The sequence below is a fragment of the Orcinus orca genome, chromosome 3, assembly GCF_937001465.1.
Source record: "Orcinus orca chromosome 3, mOrcOrc1.1, whole genome shotgun sequence".
In the NCBI taxonomy this organism is placed as follows: domain Eukaryota; kingdom Metazoa; phylum Chordata; class Mammalia; order Artiodactyla; family Delphinidae; genus Orcinus; species Orcinus orca.
This window is the reverse complement of record NC_064561.1, coordinates 51,945,303-51,955,233: the sequence shown is the minus strand read 5'-3', so window position 1 is coordinate 51,955,233 and position 9,931 is coordinate 51,945,303. Positions and strand designations below refer to the sequence as shown.

Genomic DNA, 9,931 nt, shown 5'->3' with positions numbered 1-9,931 from the left:
AGATTCAGCATCTGGTGAGGGCCTGGTTCATAGATGGCCGTCTTCTGGCTATGTCCTCACATGATAGAAGGAACAAGGGAGCTCTCTTGTGGTCTTGTGATCTGTAACAAATATATAGTCGATTTTCATCCTGTTCCTGGCACAGAGCTCCTAAGACCCTTGAAATAACCTAAGTAATGTGAGCACGCTTTTCAACCACACCTGAATTTATGTTATTGAGGTCACTTTTGGATAGCCCTTAAGGTTGGGGACCGGTTGCCAAGGGAACCATTAAAGTTTTAGAGGATTGGAACTTTCTGCCTCCCCTCCCACCCCTCTACCTCTGGGGAAGGGAGAGAGGCTGGAGATTGAGTTCAATCACCAATCATCAGTGATTTAATCAATCATGCCTATGTAACAAAGCCTCCATAAAAATCTAAAAGGATGAGGCTCGGAGATTTTCCAGGTTGGTGAACAAGAATGTACCCACATGCCCAGAGGGCAGTGTACCCCACACTCGATGGAGACAAACTCCTGTGCTTGGGACGCTTCCGGCCTTCACCCTATGTATCTCTTCATCTGGCTCTTCATTCGCATCCTTAATATTCTTTGTAGTAAACCAGTAATGTATCAATAGTAAGTAAACTGTTTTCCTGAGTTCTGTGAGCCACTCTAGCAAATTAATCAAACTTGAGGAGGGGGTCGTGGGAACTTCTGAGTTACAGCCATTCTGTCAGAAGTACAGGTAACAACCTGAATTTGAGCTTAGCATCCAAATGAAGTTGGGGGTGGGCAGGGGGCAGTTTTGTGGGACTGAGCCCTTTAACACAGAGGATCTGATGCTTACTCCAGGTAGATGGTATCAGAATCTAATTAAATTGTAGGGCACCAGGACGGTGTCACAGAATTGCTCGGTGTGGGGAAAAGCCCCACACATCTGGTGTTAGATGTGAAGGCAAAGGAAGTGTAGGTGTGAGAGAAGAGGAGATACTCAGATTTTTCTCTAAAGAGGTTTCTTTTCCTTTCTTTTTTTTTTGTTTTGGTTATTCAGTGTTTATTAAGTAGATTCAGTCTTACATATGATATACAGATTCAAAAGAAAAAGGATTCCACATACTTAAGGAATCAGTGCATTGAGCAAGTAGCATCGTGGAGATAACGGCTTGATTAACAGCTCATTGGTCTTTTGTTAAGTGAAGAGAGGGAGTTGGCCTGTGTTAGTCATTCCACAAACAAAACAGAATTTAGTTGCATCACATAGAGAAGACACATTCTTTTATTTTATTTTTATAAATTTATGCATTTATTTTGTTTATTTTGGCTGTGTTGGGTCTTTGTTGCTGCGCACGTGCTTTCTCTGGTTGCGGAGAGCGGGGGCTACTCTTCTTTGCGGTGTGCGGGCTTCTCATTGTGGTGGCTTCTCTTGTTGTGGAGCACAGGCACACGGGCTTCAGTAGCTGCAGCACGTGGGCTCAGTAGTTGTGGCGCACGGGCTTAGTTGCTCCATGGCATGTGGGAATCTTCCCGGACCAGGGCTCGAACCCGTGTCCCCTGCGTTGGCAGGCGGACTCTTAACCATTGCGCCACCAGCGAAGTCCCGAGAAGACACATTCTAAGAATTAAAATATTAAGCCACATTTACGGGAAAAACTCACTATATAGAACACAAATCATTTTTATAGAGCATTGAATAGGAAGTCCTCACCTGCTTAGAAGAGCCACGTTAAGTTGCATAGGTACATATCTGTAAAAATATAATTTAGAGGTGAAGCCATTGATTAAGTAGCAAAGACTCATCTTTAAAAGTTGGTGCCATCTGCTTTGTCTTAAGTGCCATATGCTTACTGTCAGGAGCCCCCTGCCCCTCCCCAGAGGTGATGCCTCATGAATGAGCTGCCTCCAGGGAACCCTGAAGAAATGCTTATACCGTCTGCATTGGAAAGTCTTAAAAGTCATCTCAGGTGGGGAACTTGCGCTCTTCCCCAAACGCGTCTAAATTATGCCAGGGGATTGGAAACCTCTTGGGTTGTCCCTAAATCTTGGTTGGCTTGACCCTGAAGCTCCCATGAGTCGACGTGACCTTCCCATTCCCAGGCTGTCGGGAGAAGAGCTATATCCACCCCCGGTTCTGCAGCCAAGCCCTGCTTTCACTTTCCATGAGTCCACGCAGTTTCCCACCTGCAGCCAATAGGAAGTCTCCCTTCTGACCCCTGCTCCTAAATGGACCACATGACAGAGGCATGTAGGCCATCTGCCACACGGAGATTTTTCTGAGATTAGAAACGTATTTTTCAGCAAATCTGAGTTCTGTGTGGTGTAGGTTTTTTGTTTTTGTTTTTAGGTGGAAACAGGTAAAAAGTGAGAGGTTTGTGTTTTGTGGCTTTGCTAAGCAGATGAGCTTTGAGGTGCACGTTCAAGAGGTTTCTTTTTGAAGGGCATTAATCCCATTCATGAGGGTCTACCCTCAAGACCTAGTCACCTCTCAAAGACCTCACCCCCAAATACCATCACATTGGGGATTAGGTTTCAACATATGAATTCTGAGGAGCACAAACCTTCAGTCTATAATACAGCCTAAAACCTCCAGTCCCATCCAAGCTGCCAGTTGATAACAGAGATTTGCCAAGCTGGCCTAGACCAGAACAACCGCCCAGTTGATCCACAGGATCATGAGAAATAATATTTACTGTTTTAAGCCGCCAAGTTTTGGAGTATTTTATCATGTAGCAAAGATGATACAAACTCAAATTTCAACCCCAGTCCTTATGAGAAAGATTGGCAAACTAAGGCCATGGGGCTGGCCCCCCATTTTGTAATTAAAGTTTTATGGGAGCACTGTTAATTTGCAATGCATTTTTTTCCAGCTTCATTGCGATATAATTGATATACAGCATTGTGTAAGTTTAAGGTGTACAATGTGATAATTTGATACATGTATATATTGCAAAATTATTACAATAGGGTAAGTTCACATCATCTCTATCACCTCATCTAATGTACCGAATGGTGACTGTTAACAATATTGTATTATAAACCTGAAAGTTGCTGAGAGAGTAAATCTTAAATTTTTTCACCACACCAAAAAAAAAAAAAAAAAGTAATTATGTTATGTATTTTCTATGGCTGCTTTTGAAAAATAATGGCTGAGTAGTTGTGACAGAGGCCAGATAGTCCTCAAAGACTAAAGTATTTACAATCTGATCCTTTAAGAAAAATTGCTGACCCCTACAATGAATAGTTTGTACTTTTCTGATTGCTGTAAAGGAGGTTTTCTTGATGCTGATTCTTTGTTAGTTGCATGTACTGGGAATATTTGCTCCAAGTTTGTAATTTATTTCACATACTTTAAGATGTCTTTTGATAACTAATAAATTCTTAATTTTAAACAGTCAAATTGATAAATCTTTTTTTTCATAGTCAATGCTTTTTATGTCCTGATTAGAAATCATTCCCTACCTCAAGGTTTAAAAAAATCCACTTAATGGGGCTTCCCTGGTGGCGCAGTGGTTGAGAGTCCGCCTGCCGATGCAGGGGACACGGGTTCGTGCCCCGGTCCGGGAGGATCCCTCATGCCGCGGAGCGGCTGCGTCCGTGAGCCACGGCCGCTGAGCCTGCGCATCCGGAGCCTGTGCTCTGCAACGGGAGAGGCCACAACAGTGAGAGGCCCGCGCACCACGCACACACAAAAAAATCCACTTAATTTTTTCTATTTAAAAATAAAAGTTTTGTTTATTCCATACTCCTAATTTGTCCCTCCTCCCCCTGTGGAATTAACAGATTGTATCTGGGATTAATAGATACAAACAACTATACATAAAATAGATAAGCAACAAGGATTTACTGTATAGCACAGGGAGTTAGATTCATTATCTTGTAATAGCCTTTAATGGAATATAATCTGCAAAAAAAAAAACAAACCTGAATCACTGTGCTGTACACCTAAAACTAACATAATATTGTAAATCAACTATACTTCAATAAAAAATAATAAAAATAAAAGTTTTGTTTTCATATTTATGCCCTTAATACAATAGAATTGATTTTTGGTTATAATGTGAGGCAGGGATCCAATTTCTTCCTTTTCCACATGGATTGCAATTTTTTTTTACAGCTGTATTTAATGAACAGTTACTCCTTTCCCTACTGATGTGTCCCCTCTGTCATCTATCAATATTACATAAGTGTGTGGCTTTGTTTCTGAGCATTCTATTCTATTCTATTCTATTCTATTCTATCCTATCCTATCCTATCCTAACCTATCCTATCCTATCCTATCCTTTTCCATATTTGTAACTCTTTTTCCATGGAGAAACCTGGTTTTCATTATCCTTGATGTATTTAACTATTTGCTCAGTTCCCTCTGTATGTAACCAAATTTTTTCTGTGTAGGCCAAAATATAAGAGGGGGAGGAGGAGGGGCAAGGAAAGGAAGAAGGAGGAAAGAGGAAGGAGGAAAGAGGAAGGAGGAAGGAGGAAGGGTTTTGTTTTTTATCTTTATTTTACAGAACAATCTGCCCTCTCTCACAAAGAAGGAAGAAAAGACCCAGAAGGGCAGGGGAGGGAATAAGTGCCCCAGGGGAAACAGACCAGTCCAGTCACTGCCTTTGGGATGGGGCTAGGTGGCAGGCTGGCAGATGGAGCCAGCTGGCCTGTCCTTCTGTCTCCTAGGTGGTTCCTGGCAGCCTTTTAAAAAAAGACTTTTTTTAATAAAAGAACAATTTTAGGTTCACAGGAAAATTAAGAGGAAGATAGAGATTTAATATACTCCCTGTCCCCACACATGCATAGCCTCTCCCACTGTCAACATCCCCCACCAGGTTGGTACATTTGTTATAACTGATGAACCTTACATTGACATGTCGTTATTACCCAAGGTCCATAGTCTACATTAGGATTTACTCCTGGTGTTGCACGTTCTATGTTTCTGGACAGATGAATGTACAAGGATATGAATCTATGGTTAAGAGTATCATATAGAGTAGTTTCACTGCGCTAAAAATCTGGCAGCCTTTTAAAGCTTAAGTTCCTTGGTTATTTTAGAGGCAATGCTTTTGAGGGCCATGGAGGTGCTGGCTGTGTGTTTAAATGACCCTGTTGAGGACCACTGTGGGAGTTTGCACACCTCCGCCTCCCACTGCAGGAAGCCTTCTTGGCCCTGGGGTGCCATGCATGCACAGTAGCACCATTTCTTATTCAGCTCATACTGGCAGCTTTTGTGTCAAGCACCTTGCTGAATTTTCATGCCATGTTAAAGGACTCCATGGAGTTTGTGATCTTCATACTCCATGTAAAGTGCAGTGTGTGGCTTGGCCTCCCTAGCTTTGAGTATCTCCATATGCTGTTTGCTTACAGGTTTATGCAGTTTCCTTCTGGCACACCTGAAATAAGCATACCTTCATATAAACTTGAGGGAGAACTTGCTAAAGAAGCCGCCAGTGGCCCAGTGCTAGCTGTGGTTATTGCCCGAGGGAGAGGCTGGGATCACATTGGGGCAAAAATCTGCTGATCCCAAATGGACTGCACAGTGTGTAGGGAATTTCCTTTGGATAAACTGTGGAGGAAATTTGTTCCATCTGGGGTCCCAGCGTTGCTGCTAAAGTTTTGGGTGGAGGAGGAGGCCGCAGGGACACAGTGGAGCTTGTGCTGGGCTGCAGTGTTTGGCAATTAACCTAAGTGAGTCCTAGGATCCCTTTCTGTGTGTAACCTATGGATGCATCAGCTCAGTCTGCAGGGTCCTGTAGTTAGAGAGTGGCTCTACATAAAGCTTTAGCTTCTCATCTTCATGACCCACATTCGTTCATGAATCCTCCTTGATTTACTCTAAAGTATCTCTCTTGCTGGGATTGAAAATGAAAGATTTCTTGAGCAGGTTTTCATGTTCCATGCACAAGTCTAAGAGAATATGGTATATTTTGCCCAGTACTCCCTCTCATATCTCCTTGAAGTTCTGCCCGTCAAAGGCAGGGCTCCACTGACCAGTATAAAGGATGACTCCTAAGCTCCACACAGCAATGGAGGGTCCATCATACTTTTGGCCCTGGGAGAGTTCCAGGGCAGCATAACAGGGGACTGCCACAGAGGGTATCCAGCTTATTGCTAAAGGTGAATTTGATGCAGAAGCCAAAGTCAGCAATCTTGGTGGTCATGTCAGCATCCAGGATGATAAACTTCTGGTGCTGGTACTTTATAGCAGACTCTATCTGGCAGAATTTGACTTGGATCTCTTTTTCTTGCAAACTGCCAAGAGCCACTAGGTACTCTCTTCCAGTAGCATATTCCGTGACAAGGAGTCTTGTCCTCAGCCTCCATCACTTCAGATAGCCTCACTGTATTGGGATGATTCAAAGCCTTCATGAATTTTACTTTGTGGGATAGTCCCTGGAGACTGGAGGAATCCTGTTGACGCTTGTCAATGATTTTCACAGCTACCTCCTTCCCAGTCAGGATGTGTCAGGCCAACTTCACCTTGGCAAAGGTACCCTTGCTGTTGGTCTTGAGGAGCTGGTTGTTGCCGGCATGGGTCTCCTCCTCAGCAGAGATGGTGGAAAGCCCTGCAGCATGTTAGATTCGCTGCAGGGGTTGAAGGCAAGGTGTCCCAAGATCAGCTTAAACGTCCAGGTCACCTCAAAAGAAAATCACTTTTCACACTACCTGATGAACTGATCTTTATAATGGAATCAAAACACAATGGCAGGGGCTTCCCTGGTGTCGCAGTAGTTAAGAATCCGCCTGCCAATGCAGGGAACACGGGTTTGAGCCCTGGTCCAGGAAGATCCCACATGCCATGGAGCAACAAAGCCCATGTGCCACAACTACTGAGCCTGCGCTCTAGAGTCTGAGATCCACAACTACTGAAGCCTGTGCGCCTAGAGCCCGTGCTCTGCAACAATGAGAAGCCTGCGCACTGCAACGAAGAGTAACCCCCGCTCGCCGCAACTAGAGGAAGCCTGTGTGCAGCAACGAAGGCCCAATGCAGCCAAAAAAAAAAGAAAGAAAAGAAAACCACGATGACAAACTAAAATAAAAATACACTAAGTAAAAAAGAAATGAGAAAAAATAATAAAAAAGAAAAAAATGAGGGAAAGAAAAAAGATAAAACTATTAAGTAAAAAAAAAAAAAAAAGAGAAAAAGAAAAATGGAAACCAGTGAGAAAAATTAAAAAGAGAAAAAAATAAAATGAAAAAGAAAACCAAAAAAAAAAAAAACCAAAAAAACCACAAATGGAATATACAGACAGCCTACAATGTAAAGGAGAAAACAAGCTAACTTTGGTCAAAATCCCTCAGGTCACTGAAAAGCAGCTTCCCAAGCTAGAAGGACCACAAATCTAGGCCAACCAGGAACTTGTATAGGTGCTTAGAATTCCATAACAATGGCTCCTTATGAGGACATAGCAAGAAAGGGACCTATTACGGTTAGTGATACTCCACAGTGGTTTCCTCATTTTTTTTTTTTTTTTTTTTTGTCTGATGAACCCTTTTAGACTTAAAAAAATTATTGAAAATCCCAAACAGCTTTTCATTTATATGGATATAGCTATCAATATTTACATTATTAAAATTTAAAACCTGTATGATGTTTCAATGGCTTTTTTATTTCTAGTTTGAAAAGTTGTAATAATTTTTGGCTCAGTGTATTTTCAAATGTCCAAATATGTGGGGATTTTTAATTTGTCTCTTTATTAACTTCTTTTTTCATTTTATTCATTTTTTAGTTTGTATCTATAAAATAAAAATACTCTCTATAAGAAATATAACTTAAATGCCATTCTAAAAATACTGATTCCTCAATACCATCATCTAGTCAGTGTTAAAATTTAATTGTCTTATGCATTTTGAAAATTTTGGTTTTTCAGATTATCTGCTTGAATTAGGATCCAAAAATCATTTATATTTTGTGATTGGTTCATATGAATTTAAACCTCTTTCAGTCTGTCACTTTCTACTCCATCTCCTTCCTTCCCTGTCTTGTTATTTATTTTTGATGAATTCATGTTGTTAATTTCCTACTGTTTGGATTTTCCTGATTGTATTCCTGTGGTGTACATTAACAAGTTCCTCTGTACTTCCTGTAAATTGATAGTTTAAATTGCAAGGCTGATGAGATTTAGATGTGATCTTTTTGGTGAGACTCCTTCATGCATGGTGGTGTGTTCTTTTATCAGGAGGCTGATGGTCTTTCTTTTTGTGAGGTTAGTAGGCTTCCATGCTCATTGCTGAGATCCATTAAATCATGACAAGTAGCAAAATACTAAGTTTATCATCCCTTTATTTATTAGCTGGAATACTTCTGCAAGAGAAATGTCTCCCAATTAGCTCAATTACCTTGTGGTCATTGATGATGGTCTTTATGATTCCTTTTCCTGAAATTTGTTGGAGGCTTTTTTATTGGGCTAACATGCATATTTTTTTCAATTGTTTTTCATATAGGACTTCCAGGTGAAATTTCACTTGAGCAAATGTTTCTTCAGCAAAAAAGTTAGTTTGAAAGGTTCTGAACTAAGCCAAAGAAATAATGGCCAAGTGAGGAATTTTGGCATCAGAAACATCATTTTGGATATTTGAGGTCCTGCCTGAGAATATTTGGGATCTTGTTAGAGCTGAAAAAAATATAAAGTCAACCATCTACAGCGCTACCCACAGCCCTTACCAATGTGCCCAACATGTAATATATGGTCAATGTATGGTAGCCATTGCTGATATAGCGTAATCTAACCATCTAATTTTTTATGTGGGAAACTAGGGCTCATTCATTAGTTTGTTCATTCATCAGATGTTTCCTGGGCCCTTATGCTCTGAGGAGGCACTATTCTGGGTGCTGGATAAACTTCAGAAGAAAGTCCCTGAGTTTCCTGTGCTTTGTTGTGGGGTGGAGAAAACAACAAGTTAACAAATTAACAGCCATATTGAGAGGGTGATGAATGATATGAAGGAAATAAACATGGTGATGTGTTAGTGCTACTGGGTGGGACATTACTTTAGATGGGTACTAACATTTCATATGAAATTTCTTTGACAGGAAGGGGCAAGATCTACGAAAAGGACTCTCTGAACAGAGGGTACCACAAGGCAAAAGGCTCTGAGGAAACCAGTTTGGTATGATTGAATTGCAGAAAGTCAATCAGTGTGGCTGACATAGTGAGCAGGCAGAAGTGTGGTGGAAGGAGAGTCGAGAGAGGCAGGCGGTGGCAGAGACCAGAATCTAGCTTTTCTGGTCGATTCTGTCCTGATACATTTTGTGTTTCATTTTGCATGATTCTGGGGCACTGTAGCTGTGTTTCTTCAGCATAACATGTGCAGCTGCAGAATAGAATGTTTTAGAAATCACTTCTCTCTCCCTGTCTGCCCCTGCTCCCGTCTAGACCTGTCCCTTAGGTAGCCAATTCTGAAGGAAATCTGGTCCCTTGCTGCAGCCTGGGTTTTGTTTCTGATGACTACAGTCTCGGTGTTCCCAGGGACTGAGGTGTGAGCTGCTGATTTGAGCAGGGTTGAAGAGCCAGCTCCTGGACCATTCCTGCTTTGTGCTCTGCCCTGACCTCTGGTGGACTCAGCCTGCTAAGACATTGACCAAGCTAGAAGCTGGAAGCCTTTGCCTTCTATCCCTACCTGCCTGAATTTGGTTCGGAGTGTGTACTCTATTATGAAGGCTTTGTGAAGAGACAGAATTTCAGACACTGCCATGGGGTGGCCAGATGGCTTTTGACCATCCAACACCTTTTATGCTGGTATGACAACCATTCTTTAGAGTTTGGATGCCATCTATCCTGCCAGTACCCCAGGCACAATGCGTGGGCATAGGATCCAGCCTGACCAATGGGAGCATTCATTCCTTTAGCCTGAAGGATTGGTTCAGAAAGAGCACATGGTCCAAACTGGGCAGATCAGGTCTTCTTTAAGGGTTTGATACAGGGACCTTGGGACAGAGGGCATCTCTCTTTCCCCTGGATCTAGA

At 41.9% G+C, this 9,931-nt stretch overlaps 1 pseudogene; it reads right to left on the bottom strand.

Annotated features, from left to right (window-relative positions):
* Positions 1-5,523: 5,523 nt before the first annotated feature.
* On the bottom strand, positions 5,524-9,660 carry LOC101290413 (serine/threonine-protein kinase MARK2-like; annotated as a pseudogene).
* Between the last annotated feature and the right edge of the window lie 271 nt (positions 9,661-9,931).